The sequence below is a fragment of the Oncorhynchus masou genome, chromosome 28 (assembly GCF_036934945.1).
Source record: "Oncorhynchus masou masou isolate Uvic2021 chromosome 28, UVic_Omas_1.1, whole genome shotgun sequence".
NCBI lineage: Eukaryota > Metazoa > Chordata > Actinopteri > Salmoniformes > Salmonidae > Oncorhynchus > Oncorhynchus masou.
The window spans coordinates 68,657,317-68,673,456 of NC_088239.1; the positions used below are offsets into that span (position 1 = coordinate 68,657,317).

At 43.1% G+C, this 16,140-nt stretch overlaps 1 long non-coding RNA gene across 1 annotated transcript in view; it reads left to right on the plus strand.

The window, feature by feature from the left end:
• LOC135518154 (uncharacterized) overlaps positions 1-16,140 on the plus strand; it is a 57,055-nt gene that overhangs the window by 15,226 nt on the left and 25,689 nt on the right. The gene's annotated exons all lie outside the window — the stretch shown is intronic.

Sequence of the window (16,140 nt, forward strand, 5' to 3'; positions counted from 1 at the left end):
CTTATAAAACCACTCTTTCCTTATCTCTCCCTCCTGCTCCCTCATGAGGTCTCGTCATGATTAGCTGCTCTTCCATATTTGTGTGGTGTCAGTGGTAATAAGTGGGGCCTGGGTTGTGCGTGTGTGTGTGTGTGGTTGGTAGCTGTCAGGAGGAATATAAGGCTCCTGTGTTCACCTGCCCATTCAACTGGCCCCAATGGGATCTACCTGCCACCAACATCAATTAGACGGATATCAACCCGCCAGCCCAGCCACCGCCACAAAGGGGCTTGGGAACACCCTTGCTGCAGCTGGACTACCTGAATATTTTTAGAGACTCAGACATTTCCATAAGGAACACGTCTAATAAACGTAAACACACACACAAAACCACAGACACTTGTGCGCACACACGCATCAACTGTAGTGATCCGTAGCACATATGCAACACAGAGAAAGTAGATGTTTGACCAGTATGTGTCACGATCGTCGTAAGAAGCGGACCAAAGCGCAGCGTGGTGTGAATGCATCATTTTAATGGATGACGAAAACACGAAGTAAACTGAACAAAGCAATAAATTAACAACGGCGGTGACGCTATATATATATATATATATATATATATATATATATATATATCTGCATGACACAGACGCCCTGACCATAGTTTGCTTTGTATGTTTATAGGTTTTGTTTGGTCAGGGTGTGATATGAGTGGGCATTCTATGTTGTATGTCTAGTTTGTCTGTTTCTGTGTTTGGCTTGATATGGTTTTCAATCAGAGGCAGGTGTTAGTCATTGTCTCTGATTGGGAACCATATTTAAAGCCTGTTTTGAAGTGGTGGGTGATGGTCTATGTTAGTTGCTTGTGTTAGCACATTTCATATATATATATATATATATATATATATATATATATATGAAATGTGCTAACACAAGCAACTAACATAGACCATCACCCACAATTTCAAAACAGGCTTCCTAAATATGGTTCCCAATCAGAGACAATGACTAACACCTGCCATACTATGGTCAGGGCGTCTGTGTCATGCAGAGCCTACAAAAGAAAATAAGAATAAGACACATAAATATATATAAACACAATGGATGTAGTAAAAAAAAATAACATGGTGTGATTGTATGTTATATTTGTAATGGGAATGGAATGACAGTGCTGTCAGCAGGATGGTTGAGGAATAAAAATAATTCACTTTGCCCACTGGGCAAAACCTGGTTGAATCAATGTTGTTTCCATGTCATTTCAACCCAAAAAATCTATGTGATGACATTGAATCACCGTGGAAAACTGATTGGATTTGGTATTTTTTTTCACCCAACTGTAACCAGTTTTTTGATTCCACATTGAATTCACATTAGTTGACAACTCAACCAAATGTAAATCAAAACCGACGTCTGTTTGGGTATTCTCCCTGTGCATCCCAAATGGCACACTATTCCCTATATAGTGCACTACTTTTGTTCAGGGCCCTTGTCAAAAGTAGTGCACTACATTATAAAGGGAATAGGGTGCCATTTGGGACACACTCTGTATTTCCTCTGTATTATCTCTGTATTTCCTCTGTATTATCTCTAACATTTCTTCTGGCTCTGTATTATGCTAATCAAGGTGCAGGCTCTGGCAGGAGGATAGTGTGTAACAAGGTATAATTAAAATGCTGTAATTTCCCTCTGACATTTCCAGTTCCATATCACTTCCCTATGGGGCAATAGAGTGGGAGGAAGAAAAATACTTAACATTACATTAATGGGTATGGTGGACTACTTGACTAACGTTAGAGAAAGACCAACTAGAACCTAAACCAGACTGTAAAATATTATGCAGCCAGACAGCTAAATCTATCGATTAAGACTAACTAAATTGGACCACCAAAAAGTTCTTAATTCACTCAACCATTGGACACAAGCTACACCAAACTGAAACAAAGAAAGTTCATGAATTATAGACCAACTACAAATCCAAAGCCAACATTTGACAAAACCACAACAAACCAACTGGATACTATATAGTCACACAAATCTTCTAAAATAATCCAATTCAAATTAAGTTTGTCACGTAAGTACATAAACCTTGCCTTACTACATAAAAAACAAATCAACTCAAGGGTTTCCCCCCATTGACTGTGAGTACGAGGTGTACAGAACAGGACTGATGGTGCCTTAGATAACACAACAGACAGGAGCTCTGTGACACATAGAGACGAGCACCACATTTCCACTGTGAACAGAATTGTCAGCGTTTCTCTGAGGATCAAAGAGGCCTTTGTGAGGTAGCGATGAAACACACGCCCCCTAACATCATCAGCTGTCTCAGACAAAATGAGGGAAGGAAGGAGGGAAATAAGTGACGTTTGTAATCACAGAAAAATAAAGACCTTAAGGCCCCCTAACTCGAACAGAAAATCAGAGGAGATAATACATACAGTCGTGCACACACACGGTACACTTCACACACTATTATCGTTTTTTCTGTGCTTGACGTACAACTGGTGCATCAAACAGGGTGCTCTAGTGATATCTCTGTCAGACTGAGATGCCAATCCTCAGCAGACTTTAGACGCTGTCATACACACATGCATACACACACACTCAGACGAGGGCACTGTCTCCGCCGACAGAGCAGAACATGACTGCTGTTGACAGCACATAGTGAGAGAGCACGTGCAATGTGCACTGAATACAAACTGAGCACCAGATGGAGTGTGTGTGTATACATGTGAGAGAGATAAGTATTACTAAGGTAAAATGTAGCAGTGGAGCGAGAGAGAGAGAGAGAGAGAGGAGAAAGAGAGGAGAGAGAGAAAGATGGGGGATTCTGAAATGAGAGGGAGAATAAGTAAAGAGAAAGAAAGGTAAGAGATTGAATGTGAGATAGACAAAAAGAAAGAAAGATTTAGAGTGTGAGGGAAAGAGATTTTACCACTCCTCCCGTGGCTGCCTGTCTGTCTGCTCCTGTCTTCTCTACAGTATTTAAGTGAGTGACACACTCTCTTTGTCTAAGCCTGCTTGTTCTTCCCACCACTCAAAAACATGTCAGCAAGATCAGCCTCTTTCTTTCCTCCCATTTTATCTTCTATTTGCCTCTTTTTTCTGTCTATCTTCCTCTGTTAAGTTAAATGGGAGCAGAGGAAGACACGTTTTAAATAAAAGTGTGTAATGTTCCTGCAGTACAATGGTTGGACTATAACTGTCCACTTTCCATTGTTTCCTTTACACTACCCCGAGAACAAGGAGAACCCCAGCTCTAGGAGAACCCCCAGCTCAGCTAAAACCCAGTGACAACTACGTGCCATTTTCAAGGGATTGTTAAAGGGATACTTCGTGATTTTGGCAATGAGGCCGTTTATCTACTTCCCCAGAGTCAGGTGAACTTGTGGATATCACTTTTATTATTTAACTATTTGGTTTTCATATCATCACCTCTTGAAGAACATAGTCAGAGCTACACATTTACGATTATTCCACATCTACCTCTATGTATAAGGTAGTAGTTTTGGAATTGTTCGCTAGATTACTTGTTGGTTATTACTGCATTGTCGGAACTAGAAGCACAAGCATTTGGCTACACTCGCATTGTTGATGCTCTGCACTATTTCATTTTTGGATGAAAAACGTTCCCGTTTTAAACAAGATATTTTGTCACAAAAAGATCGACTATGCATATAATTGATACTTTTGAAAGAAAACACTGACGTGTCCAGAACTACCATTTTCTGTGCGTGCCCTAGAACAGCTTCAGGCAAAACCAAGATGAGACGGCATCCAGGAAATGAGCAGGATTTTTGAGGCTCTGTTTTCCATTGTCTCCTTATATGGCTGTGAACAGCCTGCCCTTTCTGTCGTTTCCCCAAGGTGTCTGCAGCATTTAACGTATTTGTAGGCAGATCATTGATTGACCACATTTACCTCGAAATGCGCAAAAGTCAGCTGCCAGTATTTTTCCATGGGATTTCACAGAACTGCATATCAATGAAGAGATATGTAAACACCTTGGGGATTGATTCCAAACAACGTTTGCCATGTTTCGGATCGATATTATGTAATTCGGAAAAAGTTTTACGTTGTTGACTGATTTTCGGTTCGTTTTAGCCAGATTGTGGACGATTTCTCCTACACACAGACGCTTTCAGGAAAAAGCGCATTTGTATGTTGAGAGTCTCCTCATTGAAAACATTAACATCTGGTTTTTGTGAAAATGTTGCGTGCTAAATGCTACTCAAAATGCTATGCTACTTTGCATACTTTACACATAGTCAATTTCTATGGTTCAAAAGCATATTTTGAAAATCTGAGATGACAGTGTTGTTAAGAAAATTTGCATTATTTTCATTTTATTTGATTTTTTAACGTTGCGTTATGCTAATGAGCCTGAGGCTTTAGTCACGATTCCGGATCCGGGATGGGGAGTTCCAAGAGGTTAACATCTGCAAACCGTGTGTATGTGACAAATAACATTTGATTTTATTTCATCAGAGTTATACAGTGAGTAACTGCATGCTTTCATGATCAGTAAAAAACAATTGATCATGTCATTTTAGATAGTTGAGGATAACCTAGCTTTTGGACACATCAGGAGTCTGTATTTACTGGACTCCCTGAGTTGTGCATTGTTCTGGTGGTTGGCAATGGAAAATAACCCTACCACAATATAGTAAAGTGAAATAGTAAAGTGAAATGTGACTCTTGCTATCGAATAAATGTCTGAATCCAACTTTTGTCTGAACCACACCATATACCTGCTGTGTGTAGACAGTGGTAAATGCTGTGGTAGGAAGCCTCACGTGAAGTGTGTAGTCTAATGGCAGCCATCTGTCTAACTCAGAAGGAATATCTTGCGGTTCGGGCAAGAGGGGGTCACATATCACTTTACATCTGGTAAGTAGAGTTCATAGAGATTATACATTCCTTTGTTGACAGGAAAACATTTTTGGGTTGAAGCCGGCTATATTGTGGTAGGGTTATCTTCCGTTGCCAACCACCAGACCAGTCTCAACGTCAACAGTGAAGAGGTGAGTCCGGGATGCTGGCCATCTAGGCAGAGTTACTCTGTAGGGTGTTTGTGTTCTTTTGCCCATGTTCATCTTTTATTTTTATTGGCCAGTCTGAGATATGGCTTTTTTTTTGCAACTCTGCCTAGAAGGCCAGCATCCCGGAGTCGCCTCTTCACTGTTGATGTTGAGACTGGTGTTTTGCGGGTACTATTTAATGAAGCTGCCAGTTGAGGACTCATGCGGCATCTGTTTCTCAAACTAGACGCTCTAATGTACTTGTCCTTTTGCTCAGTTGTGCACCGGGGCCTCACAGTGGGGCAATTGTGCAAGTTCTCCCACTTAAAAAAAAGATTGTAATTTTCATCATAGGACACTTCAACTATGACAGACAAAACAAGAAAAAATCCAGAAAATCACATTGTAGGATTTTATTTGCAAATTATGGTGGAAAATAAGCATTTGGTCACCCACAAACAACAAGATTTTGGCTCTCACAGACCTTACCTGTATTAATGGCACCTGTTTGAACTTGTTATCAGTTGTGTCCACAACCTCAAACAGTCACACTCCAAAACATCTCAAGACATCAGTCAGGAAGTGCAATAAGCTTGGTTTGAAACTGTGGGTCTTCAAGACCAATGCCTCGAACTGGGGACCATGCAAGATCTCACCCAGTGGGGTCAAAATGTTCACAGGAACGGTGAGCAAAATCCCTAAGGACAACAAAGCACGGGGGGATTTGAATGACCTGCAGTGAGCTGGGACCAAAGTAAAAGCCTTTGCCGCCAGGGTCTCAAAAACGTGTCCCCCTGCTTTAAGCCAGTACATGTCCACAACAAATGTCAATGGGGGTATATGTCAGATGTGGTAAAAACTCATCGTGTTTGGGAGGACAAAAATGCTGAGTTGCATCTGACCATCAATCTGTGAAGCATGGGGGTGGAAAAATTTGTGGACAGATTTGAATGAAATGTATCGAGATTTTGAGTGAAAACCTCCTTTCAGCAAGGGCATTGAAGATGAAACGTGGCTGGGACTTTCAGCATGACAATGATCCAAACATGCACAATTGGTGGCTTCTAAATACTTTTTGCCCCACTGTGATACAGTTGAAGGAAGTTTACATAATGTTGGACATTAAAAATTTTTTCCACATCTAACTTAGTTCTGGCAAGTCGGTTAGGACATCTACTTTGTGCATGGAATTGTTGGACAGATTATTTACTTATAATTCACTGTATCACAAAGTGGGTCAGAAGTTTACATACACTAAGTTGACCTAAACAGGGAAAATGAAAATGTCATGCTTTAGAAGCTTCTGATGGCTAATTCACATCATTTGAGTCAATTGGAGGTGTACCTGTGGATGCATTTCAAGGCCTACCCTCAAACTCAGTGCCTCTTTGCTTGATATCATGGGAAAATCAAAATAAATCAGTCAAGAATAATTGTAGACCTCCACAAGTCTGGTTCATTCTTGGGACCAATTCCAAATGCCTGAAGGTACCATGTTCATCTGTACAAACAATAGTACGCAAGTATAAACACCATGGTGCAGCCATCATACCACTCAGGAAGGAGACGTTTTCTGTCTCCTGAGAGGACCTATTTGGTGCGAAAAGTGCAAATCAATCCCAGAACAAAAGCAAAGGACCCTGTGAAGATCCACAGTAAAACAAATTTACTTGCAAGAAGAAATGCCAGACTAAGGTTTGCAACTGCACATGGGAAAAAGATTTGAAAATGACCATCGTTACATTTGAGGAAAAAGGGGATGCTTGCAAGCCGAAGAACATCATCCCAACCGTGAAGCATGGCGGGTGGCAGCATCATGTGCTGCAGCAGGGACTGGTGTACTTCACAAAATAGATGGCTTCATGAGGCAGGAACATTATGTGGATATATTGAAGCAACATCTCAAGACATCAGTCAGGAAGTTAAAGCTTATCGCAAATGGGTCTTCAAAATGGACATTGACCCCGGGAATACTTCCAAAGTTGTGGCAAAATGGCTTAAGGACAACAAAGTCAGTGGTCATCACAAAGCCCTGACCTCAATCGCATAGAAAATTTGTGGGCAGATTTGAAAAGCGTTTGCGTTCAAGGAGGCCTACAAACCTAACTCAGTTACACCAGCTTTGTCAGGAGTAATGGGACAAAATTCATCTAACTTATTGTGGGAAGCTTGTGGAAGGCTACCCGAAACGTTTGACCTGGGAATGTGATGAAAGAAGTACAAGCTGAAATTAATGATTCTCTCTACTATTATTCTGACATTTCACATTCTTAAAATAGAGTGGTGATCCTAAGTGACCTAAGACAGGGATAATTTACTTGGATTAAATGTCAGGAATTGTGAAAAACCGAGTTTAACCTTTCTAGGGCAGGGTTCTGCTTGCGGAACCCCTCCACAACATTCCGCTGAAAAGCCAGAGTGCGAAATTCAAAAATATTTTTTTGAAATATGTAACTTTCACACAATCACAATTCCAATACAGCTAATGCAAGATAAACATTTTGTTAATCTACCCATCGCGGCCAAATTCAAAAATGCTTTACAACGAAAGCACAACATATGATTATGTTAGGTGATAGCCAAGTCAAAAAAACACAGCCAAAGAGAGGAGTCACAAAAAGCAGAAATATAGATCAAATGTATCACTAACCGTTGATGATCTTCTTTAGATGACACTCATAGGACATCCTGTTACACAATACATGTATGTTTTGTTCGATAATGTGCATATTTATATCCCAAAATTTGTGTGTACATTGACGCCTTACTTGCAGTAATGTTTTGATTCCAAAACATCAGGTGATTTTGCCGAAATACTCGCAATTAACATTGATAAAAGATACAACGGTTACTCACAGAATTAAAGATAGACTTCTCCTTAATGCAACCGCTGTGTCAGATTTCAATTTTGTTTTTACAGAAAAAGCATAAGAACGGCGCTCAGAACCCAAAACAGCCAGAGGAATATCCGCCATTTTGGAGTCAACAGAAGTTAGAAATTACACCATAAATATTCACTTACCTTTGATGATCTTCCTCAGCAGGCACTCCCAGGAATCCCAGTTCGACAATAAATGACTGATTTGTTTCATAAAGTTCCATAAAGTCCTTCATTTATGTCCAAATAGCCACTTTTTGTTAGCGTGTTCAGCCCAGTAATCCATCTTCATGAGGCGCAGGCACTTCGTCCAGACAAAAACTCTAAAAGTTCCGTTACAGTCCTTTAGAAACATGTCAAACGATGTATGGAATCAATCTTTAGGATGTTTTTAACATAAAACATCAATAATGTTCCAACCGGAGAATTTCTTTGTCTGAAGAAAAGCACTGGAACGAGAGGTAACTATGTCGGGAGCGAGCATCATGAGACCAAGGCACTCTGTCAGTCCACTGACTCAAAGAGGTCTCATGAACCCCTTCTTTATAGTAGAATCCTCATTCAAGTTTCTACAGACGGTGTTGACATCTAGTGGAAGCCGTAGGAAGTGCAAATTTATCCATATCTCAATGTGTATTCTGTAGGCCAAGCTTTGAAAAACTACAAACCTTAGATGTCCCACGTCCTGGTTGGATTTTCCTCATGTTTTCGCCTGCCATTTGAGTTCTGTTATACACACAGACATCATTCAAACAGTTTTAGAAACTTCAGTGTGTTTACTATCCAATACTAATAATAATATGCATATATTCGCATCTGGGACAGAGTAGGAGGCAGTTCACTCTGGGCACGCTATTCATCCAAAAGTGAAAATGCTACCCCCTATCCAAAAATAGTTAAATGTATTTGGATAAGGTGTATTAAACTTCCGACATCAACTGTATACTTTCTGACCCTGTAAAGACAGTTGGGTTCTCAGTATATCACACCTACAGGAACAAACATCTCTCTGGGAAGCAGAAGGGTGGAGGTATATGTTTTATGATTAACATCTTATGGTGTAGCTATGATAACATACAGGAACTCAAGTGCTTCTGTTCACCCAACCTAGAATATCTCAAAATCAGATGCTGACTGTACTATCTCCCGAGAGAATTGTAGCCATAGCAGCCTATATCCCCCCTCAAGCAGATACCACGACTGCCCCAAGAACTTCACTGGACTTTATGCAAACTGGAAACCACATATCCTGAGGCTGCATTTGTTGTTGCTGGGGAATTTAACAAAGACAATTTGAGTAAAACGCTCCCAAAATTCTTTCAACATTTTGATTGTTGTACTCGTGCTGGTAAAACTCTCAACATTTGTTATACTACCTTCCAAAATGCATATAAGGCACAATTCCATCTTGGTCCTCTCCTCCTATAGGTAGAAACTCAAAAAGGAAGAACCCGTGGTAAGGACTATTCAGCACTGGTCTGACTAATCGGAATCCATGCTTCAAGATTGTTTTGATCACGCAGACTGGGATATGTTCAGAGTAGCTTCAGAAAATAATATTGACACATATACCAACACGGTGATATAGTTCATCAGGAAGTGCATAGGACTATTACAACCTACCCCAACCAGAAACCGTGGCTAGATGGGAGCATTCGCGCAAAACTGCAAGCTCGAACCAATGCATTTAACCAGGGCTAAAAGACTTGGAATATGAAAGAATACAAGTAGTGTTGTTATTCCGTCCAGAAAGCAATCAAGCAGGCTAAATGTCGGCATAGGGAAAAAGTTGAGTCCCAGTTCAATGGCTCAGACACAAGACATATGTGGCAGGGTCAACAGACGATCACATATTATAAAAGGAAAACAAGCCACGTCACGGACACTGACATCTTGCTACCGGAGAGGCTGAATACCTTCTTTCCTCTCTGAGGATAATACAGTGCCACCGACGCGGCCCGCTATCAAGGACTGTGAGCTCTCCTTCTCCGTGGCCGACATGAGTAAGACATTTAAGCTTGTTATTAACCCTCGGCTGCTGGCCCAGATGATATTCCTATCCGCGTCCTCAGAGAATGTGCAGACCAGTTGGCTGGTGTGTTTACAGATATATTCAATCTCTCCCTATTCCAGTCTGTTGTCCCCACATGCTTAAAGATGGCCACCGTTGTCCCTGTATCTAAGAAAGCAAATGTAATTGAACTAAATGACTATCGCCCAGTAGCACTCACCTCTGTCAAGACTAGTCAAGGATCATATCACCTCCACCTTACCTGCCACCGTAGACCCACTTCAATTTGCTTACCGCCCAAATAAATCCACAGACGACACAATCACCACCACACTGCACACTTCCCTGTTCCATCTGGACAAGAGGCATACCAATGTAAGAATGATATTCATTGACTATAGCTCAGCATTTAACACCATATTACCCTACTGTACTCCCTATTCTCCCATGACTGCATGGCAAAGCACGCCTCCAACTCAATCATCAAGTTTGCAGACGACACAATAGTAATAGGCTTGATTACCAACAACGATGAGACAGCCTACAGGGAGGAGGTGAGGGCTCTGGGAGTGTGGTACCAGAAAAATAACCTCTCACTCAACGTCAACAAAACTAAGGAGATGATCGTGGACCTTGGGAAACAGCAGAGGGAGCACCCCCCTATCCACATTGATGGGACTGTAGTGGAGAAGGTGGAAAGCTTCAGGTTCTTCAGCGTACACACCACTGACCAATTGAAATGGTCCACCCACACAGACAGTGTGGTGAAGAAGGCACAACAGCGCCTCTTCAACCTCAGGAGGCTAAAGACATTTGACTTAACATCTAAAACCCTCAAACTTTTACAGATGCACAATTGAGAGCATCTTGTCGAGCTCTATCACCGCCTGGTACGGCAACTGCACCTCCCACAACTGCAAAGCTCTCCAGAGGGTGGTGCAGCCTGCCCAACGCATTGCCACGGGCAAACTTCGCACCCTCCCGATGCCATAGGAAGGCCAAAAAGATAATCAAAGACATCAACCACCTGATCAACCGCCTGTTCACCCGCTATCATCCAGAAGGCGAGGTCACTATAGGTGCATGTCATGCATAGGTGTAATAGGTGGCAGGGAAGTCAGGCGCAGGAGAGTCAAACTGAGTGTAAAATGGAGTCTTTTAATAAAGTTCCAAGAGTATGCTCCATAACACTAAATGTACAAACAAACCAAACATGGGTACGAGGACCCGACGCGCACCTAATACAACAATCACACTATACTGACAATAAAACAATCTCTGACAAAGACATGAGGGGAAACAGGGGGTTAAATACACAAGGTAATGAATGGGATTGAAAACAGGTGTGTGGGAAGACAAGACAAAACCAATGGAAAATGAAAAAAGGATCAATGATGGCTAGAAGACCGGTGACGTCGAACGCAGAGCACCGCCCGAACAAGGAGAGGCAACGACTTCGGCAGAAGTCGTAACAGTGCATCAAAGCTGAGACTGAAAAACAGCTTCTATTTGAATTTGTATTTATTATGGATCCCCATTAACTGCTCTTCGTGGGGTCCAGTAAAATTAAGGCAGTTTATACAATTTAACCTCTTGAAACTCCCCATCCCGGATCCGGGATTGTGACTAAGCCTCAGGCTCATTAGCATAACGCAACGTTAACGATTTCTGAAAATCGCAAATAAAATTAAAATAATGCGTTTGCTCTCAAGCTTAGCCTTTTCTTAACAACACTGTCATCTCAGATTTTCAAAATATGCTTTTGAACCATAGAAATTGACTAATTTGTGTAAGAGTATGCAAAGCTAGCATAGCATTTTGTGTAGCATGTAGCACGCAACATTTTCACAAAAGCCAGATAACCAAATAAATAAAATAATTTACCTTTGAAGAGCTTCTGATGTTTTCAATGAGGAGACTCCCAGCCACATACCAAATGCGCAGTGTTTCCTGAAAGCGTCTGTGTGTAGGAGAAATCGTTCCGTTTTCTACATTGCGCCTGGCTACCGAAACGAACCGAAAATGCAGTCACCTACAACGTGAAACTTTTTCCGGATTAACTACATAATATCGACCGAAACATGGCAAACGTTGTTTGGAATCAATCCTCAAGGTGTTTTTTCACATATCTCTTCATTGACATGCAGTTCGTGGAAGCTTGCTTCTCTCTCTGTGCCCCATGGAAAAATACTGGCAGGTGACTTTTGCGCACCAATTTCGGCGCAGGACACCGGGCGGACACGTGGTAAATGTGGTCTCTTATGGTCAATCTTCCAACGATCTGCCTACAAATACGTCACAATGCTGCAGACACCTTGGGGAAACGACAGAAAGGGCAGACTCATTCCTCTTGCGTTCACAGCCATATAAGGAGATCATGAAAGACAGAGCCTCAAAAATCCTTGTCATTTCCTGGATGCCAAGTCATCTTGGTTTTGCCTGAAGCTCACGTTAAAGGGCACGCACAGAGAAGATATTTGTATTTCTGGACACGTCAGAGTGTTTTCTTTCGAACAGTAGCAATTATATGCATAGTCGAGCATCTTTTTGTGACAAAATATCTTGTTTAAAACGGGAACGTTTTTCTTCCAAAAATGAAATAGCGCCACCATAAGTGTAAGAGGTTAATTAAAAAACATTACAATACATTCACAGATTTCACAACACACTGTGTGCCCTCAGGCCCCTACTCCACTGCTTCTATCTCAAGGCCATCAGACTGCTAAACAGCCATCATTAGCACATCAGAGGTGGCTGTCTATAGACATAGATTAGAAATCAATGGCCACTATAAGGAAATGAAACACTAGCCACTTTAATATTGTCTCTGTATCTTGCATTACTCATCTCATATGTATAAACTGTACTCAATACTAGTCTACGTTATCTTAGTCACTTTAATTGTGTGTAAATATTGCATCACCCATCTCATATGAATATACTGTATTCTATACTATGCCACTTTTAGCCCAATGCCACATATATGTATATATATTCTTAATCCTTTCCTTACTTAGATTTAAGTGTATTTTGTGTATATGTTGTGAAAATGTTCGATATTACTTGTTAGATAATACTGTACCATCGGAGCTAGAATGGTTAAGGTAAGGGTTAAGGTGTGGGATAGACTTACAATACAACTTTTTATTGCTGCATACAAACATGCGACCTTTGGCACCAGATGCTTACACCCATTCTCCATCTGCATCCACATCCACATCGCCCTGGCAAAACTGAAACCTACTTGAAAGTAACAGTGCTTACTGTTGCCTCTAGTGGCCGGTTTCCACGTCATCTCCCAACGTTCTCAGACATGGATGGACGTCGAACACTGACTATCATGGGTGACCTGGCTGGTACATGGGCAAATGCACCCTTCTGCTGCTTGACAGGCAGAGTCCACAATTTGTTTTACTTAACTAGGCAAGTCAGTTAGGAACAAATTCTTATTTACAATGACAGCATTCGGGGAACAGTGGGTTAACTGCCTTGTTCAGGGGCAGAATGACAGAATGTAACTTTGTCAGCTCGGGGATTCAATCCAGCAACGTTTCAGCTACCTGCCGCCCCTAGGCTACCTGCTGCCCCTAGGCTACCTGCCGCTCTCCAGTCAACATGCCGCCCCTAGGCTACCTGTCGCTCTCCAGTCAACCTGCCGCTCCCCATTCAACCTGCCGCCCCTAGGCTACCTGCTGCCCCTAGGCTACCTGCCGCTCTCCAGTCAACCTTCCGCTCCCCAGTCAACCTGCCGCCCCTAGGCTACCTGCTGCCCCTAGGCTACCTGCCGCTCTCCAGTCAACCTGCCGCTCCCCAGTCAACCTGCCGCCCCTAGGCTGCCTGCCGCCCCTAGGCTACCTGCCGCCCCTAGGCTACCTGTCCCCCCTAGGCTACCTGCCGCTCCCCAGCCAACCTGCCGCTCCCCAGTCAACCTGCCGCCCCTAGGCTATCTGCCGCCCCTAGGCTACCTGCCGCCCCTAGGCTACCTGTCCCCCCTAGGCTACCTGCCGCTCCCCAGCCAACCTGCCGCTCCCCAGTCAACCTGCCGCCCCTAGGCTACCTGCCGCCCCTAATCTACCTGCCGCCCCTAGGCTACCTGTCCCCCCTAGGCTACCTGCCGCTCCCCAGCCAACCTGCCGCTCCCCAGCCAACCTGCCGCTCCCCAGTCAACCTGCCGCCCCTAGGCTACTTGTCCCCCCTAGGCTACCTGCCGCCCCTAGGCTACCTGTCCCCCCTAGGCTACCTGCTGCTCCCCAGCCAACCTGCCGCTCCCCAGTAAACCTGCCACCCCTAGGCTATCTGCCGCCCCTAGGCTACCTGCCGCCACTAGTCTACCTGCCGCCTCTAGGCTACCTGCTGCCCCAAAGGATGGGAAATTTACCTAAACCATTCATACTTGTCGGGTATACTTCACTTTTATTTTATATCACTCAAATATCAATTTAATGGTGGCCAATATTAAGAGATATTGTGAGGCTACCATCACATATCTGAAATTACATGATCAAATTATGTTTACTGGAAATCATGCAATTACTTGCTAAGTATATAACTCTGATGATAGAGCTAGGCTCTTCAAGAGGTGATGCTATTACAATCAAAGTTAACATTTATTTAACAATCCCTTGAAAACGGTACATGCAATGGTTTTTGCCAGCAGGAAAATCTAATGCTCTTCACCTTATTGTGACATTTATTGATAACAACAATAGAATGTTCTACTGCTTTGTACAACACAGAAAGACACACACACAGAAAGACACACACACATGCACGCACATGTACACATCTTTGTTCGTTATGGTAGCCCATAGTATCCGATGATGACTTCCACTTCTGAGTTAGCGGTGAATCCTTTGGTGACTGTTGAGTCCAAACTGAGATTCACAAACTTTATTGCAACTGGGGCATGTGCAGTCTGTGTTGGCAGGGCCATTCATGGTTGCATGTCTCCTGGGCTGTTCTGCTGTTTTTTGTGCTCTTCTCCTCCTCCCATCTCTGTACACTGTTCTGTCAGCAGTGTCCTCCAGGTCTGTGGGTTTAATGTTGCAATAATTCAGCTGGTCCTTGTAGCGTTTTCATCTGCCCCTCTGTAGACCCCAAGGTGTAGCTGGTCATACAGGATCTTCCCTGCTCCTGAGACATTCTAATGACATGCCCAAGCCAGCGCAGTTGGTGTTGGTTGACCATGGCCTCCATACTCTTGCAGTTGGTCTTAGCAAGTATTTCTGTAAGGGGCACATGGTCGCACCAGGTGATTCCCAGGGTGTGCTGCAGGCATCTTATGTGGAATCAGCTGCTTGTTATGGCGACTGTAGGTGACTCAGGCTTCAGAGTTATAAAGAATTGTGGTGATGCAGACTCCTTGATAGACAGTGACCTTTGTGTGGAGGTGGAGATCCCTGTTTTGTGTCTGAGTTTTCAGAAGGCAGCTGATGCTTTCTTGATCCTGTTTTACGAGGTTGCTCCCCATGTATTTGAATGACGGGACTATTGACAGTGATTTGTGTACAATGGTGAAGACAGGCGTGGTGGGTGGAGGGCTGGATCTCAATTGGCAGACCACAGTGTTGGTGGTATTGATAGACAGGCCCATCCTGCTATAGACCCTCACAGCCATTAGGGTGAGCCATGAGAGCACAGTCAGCTTACTGCACCTAAAGAACATTGACAAAACCTTGGTGGTTGCTTGGAGCCTTCTGATGTTGAATAGGTTTCCATCCAGCCTGAAGTCCACCGCAACTGCGCTGCTGTCCTCAAGGTCCTTGTTGAGAAGCTGGGTGACACATAGGAGGAAGATGTTAAAGAGCACAGGTGCCAGCACACACCCCTGCCTCAAACCGATGCTTACTCCAAAGGGCACTGACTCTTTCCCTCCTATGGCCATCATCCCATCATGGAACTGGCAAAGGATGTTGACAAATCTGAGTAGTATGCCCCATAGTAGTTCCCTGTTCACAGTGTCGAAAGCCTTGGAGAGGTCGACAAAGGCCATGAAAAGGTCCTGATGTTGTTCACACACACACACACACACACACACACACACACACACACACACACACACACACACACACACACACACACACACACACACACACACACACACACACACACACACACACACACACACACACACACACACACACAAACACATTGCACAAGACATACACAGAGTACAAACATGAAGAAATGTTTCACTTATAAAATGTGAATGTTTATTAAATGTTGACAAGACATTAAAACACAGTATC